Source organism: Lethenteron reissneri, chromosome 63, assembly GCF_015708825.2.
Source record: "Lethenteron reissneri isolate LAM-NWPU_2019-01 chromosome 63, ASM1570882v1, whole genome shotgun sequence".
Classification (NCBI taxonomy): Eukaryota; Metazoa; Chordata; class Hyperoartia; order Petromyzontiformes; family Petromyzontidae; genus Lethenteron; species Lethenteron reissneri.
This window is the reverse complement of record NC_083841.1, coordinates 5,381,254-5,388,970: the sequence shown is the minus strand read 5'-3', so window position 1 is coordinate 5,388,970 and position 7,717 is coordinate 5,381,254. Positions and strand designations below refer to the sequence as shown.

At 52.2% G+C, this 7,717-nt stretch overlaps 1 pseudogene; it reads left to right on the top strand.

Moving 5' to 3' along the window:
• Nucleotides 1-6,349: 6,349 nt before the first annotated feature.
• The window catches only part of LOC133358822 (probable serine/threonine-protein kinase dyrk1), a 25,874-nt pseudogene continuing 24,506 nt past the window's right edge, over nt 6,350-7,717 (top strand).

The following is a 7,717-nucleotide window of genomic DNA, read 5'->3' as shown; positions in this document are numbered from 1 at the left end:
CCAGTGGCATCTACATCTATAAAACACGAACAACCAGTGGCATCTACATCTACAGAACGTGACGAACCAGTGGCGTTTACATCTATAGAATGTGAAGAACCAGTGGCATCTACATCTACAGAACGTGAAGAACCAGTGGCATCTACATCTGCAGAACGTGAAGAACCAGTGGCATCTACATCTGCAGAACGTGAAGAGCCAGTGGCATCTACAACTGCAGAACGTGATGAACCAGTGGCATCTACATCTGCAGAACGTGAAGAACCAGTGGCATCTACATCTGCAGAACGTGAAGAACCAGTGGCATCTACAACTGCAGAACGTGAAGAACCAGTGGCATCTACATCTGCAGAACGTGAAGAAGCAGTGGCATCTACATCTGCAGAACGTGAAGAACCAGTGGCATCTACATCTGCAGAACGTGAAGAACCAGTGGCATCTACATCTGCAGAACGTGCAGAACCAGTGGCATCTACATCTGCAGAACGTGAAGAACCAGTGGCATCTACATCTGCAGAACGTGAAGAACCAGTGGCATCTACATCTGCAGAACGTGAAGAACCAGTGGCATCTATATCTGCACGATGATTATACAGCGTTTAAAAACCATTCCCTGCATTTAGTGTACTCGCCATACAACGTGTTCGGAATCGACAGGAGTAAACTTTTGACTTATGAACGAATCGTCTTGAAAACAGACCTGGAACCCAGCTCGTTTGTAAGTGGATAGACTCACATTGTGAACTTAAAACAAACATTCACATTCACCATTGTTCCGCATTCAACGTTGCAAAATCGCAGCTGTGAGAATAAAAAAAAACTGTCGATTTGCATGTAGGGCGACGAACCGTTACTCACACGTGACAAGCGGGGGCTTGGGAAAGTGCTGCCCCCTACTGGTGTGTCTATGGGTCTCTATGTGAGTCTATGGGTCTCTATGTGAGTCTATGGGTCTCTATGTGACTACGGGCTCCGTGTGAGTCAATGGGTCTCTGTGAGTCGATGGGTCTGTGTGTGAGTCTATGGTTCTGTGCGAGTATGTGGGTCTCTGTATGTGTTTCATTGTTAGTCTATGGCTCTCTGTGAGTGTCACTATTCATCTGTGGGCATATGTGTGTGTCTATGGGGTCTCTACAATGTTTATAGATTATTTAAAAAAAAATAAGTTTGACCCTTTTTGGTCATCAGTGTTCTTTTGGCATCGTTCTCTGGTCTGACACTTGTGGTGAGACTAGGCCATAAAGAAGCCTGCTGTCTCTGCTGTAGTCCAATCAACGTCAAAGCCCCAATGCATTATAGATTGTTGCTGTCAGAGCCATGTTTTGTGTTTGCATGTTCACCACAAGTGCCATGCGTGGTTAACGCAGTAACTCGATTCCCTGCGAAAAAGGTTTCTTAGTTGGTCTTTGAACAGCTTCACACAACTCCTGTTCTATTGCCGGAAAGAGCAAACACCGATTATTGTTTTCCATCATTTTTGATAGTACTGGCTAAAAAAATGTCCCCTCGATATATACATTTATACAATATATCGGTGAAATCCACATTGGATTGAACTGATGCATTGTTACGCACACATCGCTTTACCAACAACAACGACAGCCGCCATTCGCCACTAAGTGGCGGTGACGTCACCACGGCGCCTGTGCCAGGCTAGGTGCACGTCGAGGCTGCCACGGGAAGTGTCGAACGCCCGCTGGCAGGAGGTCACGGGGCAGACCCAGCAGGTGCCGCGGGTCGACTGACTGAGACGACTGCTGGCCGATGCGCCACCTGTGCCCCCTACTGTGCCAAACAAAGATAAAGATCCCCCGTGTAGCCTGCAACGGACTGTTGGGGCAAGTGCTGTTAGCGAGCACCTACGAAGGCCGGAACGGCACGCCAGGGGGTGGGTGGCCAGCACCACGCCCGGCCGCCTTTCTCTCTCCAGCGGCGATATTTACTACGCACCGCACCAGGTACTCATTTGAGGCTGAGTCGACCTAGGGGAGGCCCAGATAATCGCCACTGAATTTGGCCGGGTCGCCGGGTTGGTTGGCGCAGCGCGGCGCTAACCGCCAACCGAACATACACTCGGCACGCACTGCGTCACGTTTACAAAATCGTGGCATGCGCCGAAAAAATTCCACAATGCCAGCTAGAAACGCGGAGGGTTTGGCTCTAAAAAAAAGAGAAGAATAAGAAGGTGGTGGTGGGGGGGTTAGAAAACCACCCACCGTCGCAGCACGGAAGCGGGGGAGGCGCTTTCAGGAACGAAGTGTTCGAAGAAGAGCCGTTGCACCTCGCTCGCTCGCTCGCTCCTCCACCCTCTCGGCTGCAAACCCTCCTGGGGGTGGCGGGGGTGTTGGCGGCGGCGGTGGAGGTGTGGAAAACGTGGGAAGTGTGCTGGCTCGCACGCGTTACCAAATTACGTCTCTGCCCCATCATCGTTGTACGTTGTTGTTCTTGTTGTTCTTGTTGTTGTTGTTCTCACGTTCGCGAGGACGCGCCGGGTGCGGGTGGGTGGGTTTGGGGGTGGGTCGGGCGAGGATGAAATTGGCGGAAAGGAGGAAAATGAAATGAAAGTGAGCGGGCAAAGATGCTGCCCCCGCAACTCCGCTGCTCACGCCACTGCTGCGCAGATGGGATCCTCAACTCTAGAGGGGAATCAACCACGCTATGGTGTGGGGGGTCGTGGTGGTGGTGGTGTTCGATGGTGGTGGTGGTGGTTTTCGATGGTGGTGGTGGTGTTCGATGGGGGGTGGTGGTGGTGATGGTGGTGCTGGGGGGGTGCTGGGTGGTGGTGTTCGATGGGGGGTGGCGGGTGGTGAGGGGGTCGTGGTGGTGGTGGGGGGGTGGTGGTGGTGGTGGGTTCGATAGGGTGGTGGTGGTGCGTGGTGGGGGGGGTGGCTGGTGGTGGGTGGTGTTCGATGGGGGGGTGGGTGGTGGTGGGGGGGTCGTGGTGGTGGTGGTGTTCGATGGTGGTGGTGGTGGTGGTGTCGATGGTGGTGATGGTGGCGGTGATTTAAAACAAATCTTGCCCCACTCCATAGTTTCAACCTTGCCGTGCCGGGAGATTGACGCGGCGCCAGCCGCGCTGCGTGTGCTGCGAGCCACTGCGATACTCGTTTTTATCCACCCGGCAGTTTATGATGAGACGAGTGGAGCCGCCCCACGACCCCTGACGGGATATGGAACTCCGCTCACAAACCTCCACGTTCACGAGACAACTCGCTCCGCCATCGATCGGCAGGCGGGTGTGTCTGGGTGGACAGGGGTGGACAGAGGTGGACAGAGGTGGACAGAGGGTCACAGAGGTGGACAGAGGGTCACAGAGGGTCACAGAGGGTCACAGAGGGTCACCAAGGCTCACAGGGGGTCACTGGGGGTCACAGGGTCACAGAGGCTCACAGAGGCTCACAGAGGGTCACAGGATCGCAGAGGGTCACAGAGGGTCCCAGGGGGTCACAGGGTCAGAGGCTGACAGAGGGTCACAGGGTCACAGAGGGTCGCAGAGGGTCACAGAGGGTCACAGAGGGTCACAGGGTCACAGGGTCACAGAGGCTCACAGAGGCTCACAGAGGCTCACAGAGGCTCACAGAGGGTCGCAGAGTGTCACAGAGGGACACAGAGGGTCACAGGGTCACAGAGGGTAACAGAGGGTCACAGAGGCTCACAGAGGGTCGCAGAGTGTCGCAGACGGTCGCAGGGGGTCACAGGGGGTCACAGGGGGTCACAGAGGGTCACCAAGGGTCACAGAGGGTGGCTGACAGAGTGGCGGTTGGAGCGGGAGTTTGCAGAGGAGCGGGTGTTTGAGCGTGGCGCCACCAGGAGATGGACCGACGCGCGCTCCGGCTCCGCAGCTAGTCCAGCAGCGCGTGCCGCTGCACCGCCGGTCTCTAGCACAGCGGCAGATTCCCCTAGCCTGGAATTAAGTGGGTATACTCCCTCAAAATCATTATTCTTATGATTATTGTATTCATTTATTGCCTGGCACGCGTTTTTTTTTTTTTTTTGCGGATGTAGGAAATTGCATCGGCCGAAAAAATAAAGAAGAAAAAATCTGCATATAAATAAGTCTTTTTGTTCCAAATAAGCGATAATTTTTTTAGTATTATTGCGCCGCAAATTGTATTGCGAAACTGGGTTTTCGCGTGTGGCAGCTCGGGACTGGAGAATGTGTGTGTGTGTGGGGGTGGTATTTTATTATCCACCATCTCGGCGTCGGTCAAATCATTTCTCGCTCGATAGCAAAACCGTCGGCGCTTCGCGTTTGCGAGCTCGGAGCTTTGCTTGAAAAGGCAAATCTGGCGCGTTGCGCGGCGAACGAAAGAAAAAAAAATTTCTCTCTTTTTCTTACATTTTTTGTCATTTTTTTAATTTTTACGCACCGCACACTCCGTCTAGAATTTTCCGCAGAGCCGGTCGCGCCGAAAAGCCGCGGTTTAAAAATAGCGAACAAACGCAGAAATAAAAGCCCTCCCGCCGTGTTCCGCACCGTCACGCGCGACCCATTCTCATGTCACTTTCAAACAAATTTCTACCGTCTTACTTTTAAACATATTTCAACGATTGAAGCTTTCGTGCTGCAAGGATTCATACTCTTCAACGTCACGTCGGTAAAATAATGAAATTAAAATTAATAAAAATAAAATAATAAAATCACGACGTTCGGAGGCAACCCAAGTCTCCGTCATCAGGTGGACCGTCACAGCCAGATTTGCTGCATCAAGTTAACTTGTATTTAAAAGCTTGCATCTTGGAATCCCTGCCTCACTTGATGCAGCAAATCTGGCTGTGACGGTCCCACCTGATGACGGAGACTTGTGTTGCCTCCGAAACGTCGTGATTTTTATTATTTTATTTTATTAATTTCATTTGTTACCTACGTGACTTTACCGAAAGAACTAAGAGTATATATTTCAACGAGGCAGGGAGGGAGGGAGGCATGGATGGGGGGAGGGGTGGGGGCTCACCTTACATCTCGGGGTGTGTGTTTAGATGCGAGGGGATACGCGTGCGGTGGCTGAGAATGAAATCGGGCTCAGGTTGGCGCTCAGAAGCTCGGCAAGCGGCCGAGGGTGATTCCACGCTCGCATTGGAGAACGGCTGGGTGGTGGTGGTGGTGGTGGTTGGGCTTAGCAGCAGTAGTAGTTGCAGCAACAGTAACAGCAGCAACAGCAGCAGCAACAGCAGCAGCAGCAACAGCAGCAGCAGTAGTAGTTGCAGCAACAGCAGCAGCAACAGCAGCAGCAACAGCAGCAGTAGTAGTTGCAGCAACAGCAGCAACAGCAGTAGTGGTGGTGATGGTTGGGCTTAGCAGCAGTAGCAGCAACAGCAGCAGTAGTAGTTGCAGCAACAGCAGCAGTAGTAGTTGCAGCAACAGCAGCAGTAGCAGCAGTAACAGCAGCAGCAGTAACAGCAGCAACAGCAGTAGCAGCAACAGCAGTAGCAGCAACAGCAGCAGCAGCAACAGCAGCAACAGCAGCAGCAACAGCAGTAACAGCAGCAACAGCAGCAGCAGCAACAGCAACAGCAGCAGCAACAGCAGTAACAGCAGCAACAGCAGCAGTAGCAGCAGTAGCAGCAGCAGTAGTAGCAGTAGCAGCAGTAGCAACAGCAGTAGCAGCAGTAATAGCAGCAGCAGCAGCCATAGCAGCAGCAGCAGTAGTAGTTGCAGCAGCAGCAACAGCAGCAGAAGTAGCAGTAGCTGCAGCAACAACAGCAGCAGTAGTAGTAGCAGCAGCAACAGCAGTAGTAGCAGCAACAACAGCAGCAGTAGTAGCAGCAGCAGCAACAGCAGCAGCAGTAGCAGCAACAGCAGCAGCAACAGCAGCAATAGCAGCAGCAACAGCAGCAGCAACAGCAGCAACAGCAGTAGCAGCAGTAACAGCAGCAACAGCAGCAGTAGCAGCAGTAACAGCAGCAGCAGTAGTAGCAGTAGCAGCAGTAGTAGTAGTAGCAGCAGTAGCAGCAGCAGTAGCAATAACAGCAGCAACAGCAGCAGCCATAGCAGCAGCAGCAGTAGTAGTTGCAGCAGCAGCAACAGCAGCAGTAGTAGCAGCAGCAGCAGCAACAGCAGTAGTAGCAGCAACAACAACAGCAGCAGCAGCAGTAGCAGCAACAGCAACAACAACAACAACAGCAGCAGTAGCAGTAGCAGCAACAACAGCAGCAGCAGCAGTAGCAGCAACAACAACAGCAACAGCAGTAGTAGCAGCAACAACAACAGCAGCAGCAGTAGCAGCAACAGCAACAGCAGTAGTAGCAGCAACAACAACAGCAACAGCAGCAGTAGCAGCAACAACAACAGCAGCAGTAGCAGCAACAACAACAGCAACAGCAGTAGTAGCAGCAACAACAACAGCAACAGCAGCAGTAGCAGCAACAACAACAGCAACAGCAGTAGTAGCAGCAACAACAACAGCAACAGCAGTAGTAGCAGCAACAACAACAGCAGCAGCAGCAGTAGCAGCAACAACAACAGCAACAGCAGTAGTAGCAGCAACAACAACAGCAGCAGCAGCAGTAGCAGCAACAACAACAGCAACAGCAGTAGTAGCAGCAACAACAACAGCAACAGCAGCAGTAGCAGCAACAACAACAGCAACAGCAGTAGTAGCAGCAACAACAACAACAGCAGCAGTAGCAGCAGCAACAGCAGTAGTAGCAGCAACAGCAACAGCAGTAGTAGCAGCAACAACAACAACAGCAGCAGCAGTAGTAGCAACAACAACAACAACAGCAGCAGCAGTAGTAGCAACAACAACAACAACAGCAACAGCAGCAGTAGCAGCAACACAACAGCAGCAGCAGCAGTAGCAGCAACAGCAGCAGCAACAGCAGTAGTAGCAGCAACAACAACAGCAACAGCAGTAGTAGCAGCAACAACAACAACAGCAACAGCAGCAGTAGCAGCAACAACAACAGCAGCAGCAGCAGTAGCAGCAACAGCAACAGCAGTAGTAGCAGCAACAACAACAACAGCAGCAGCAGTATAGCAGCAACAACAACAGCAACAGCAGCAGTAGCAGCAACAACAACAGCAGCAGCAGCAGTAGCAGCAACAGCAGCAGCAACAGCAGTAGTAGCAGCAACAACAACAGCAACAGCAGTAGTAGCAGCAACACAACAACAGCAACAGCAGCAGTAGCAGCAACAACAACAGCAGCAGCAGCAGTAGCAGCAACAGCAACAGCAGTAGTAGCAGCAACAACAACAGCAGCAGCAGCAGTAGCAGCAACAACAACAGCAACAGCAGTAGTAGCAGCAACAACAACAGCAACAGCAGTAGTAGCAGCAACAACAACAACAACAGCAGCAGTAGTAGCAGCAGCAACCAGTAGTAGCAGCAACAGCAACAGCAGTAGTAGCAGCAACAACAACACAGCAGCAGCAGTAGTAGCAACAACAACAACAACAGCAGCAGTAGTAGCAGCAACAGCAGTAGTAGCAGCAACAACAACACAGCACAGTAGCAACAGCAGCAGCAGCGGCTTTTTGGCTCGGTCGTCTCTGCATCGAGAGAGAGACACGCAAACTCCAAATATACAGCAGCAGGCGTCAGGGTCGGGATTGAACCCACGGCCTCCTGTGCACCAGGCGAGGTAGTCAACATCTCCTAACCACCGTGATGATGATGATGTGAAGAGACGCAAACTCCAAATATACAGCAGCAGGCGTCAGGGTCGGATTGAGCCCACGACCTCCTGTACACCGGTGAGGTAGTTACATCTCC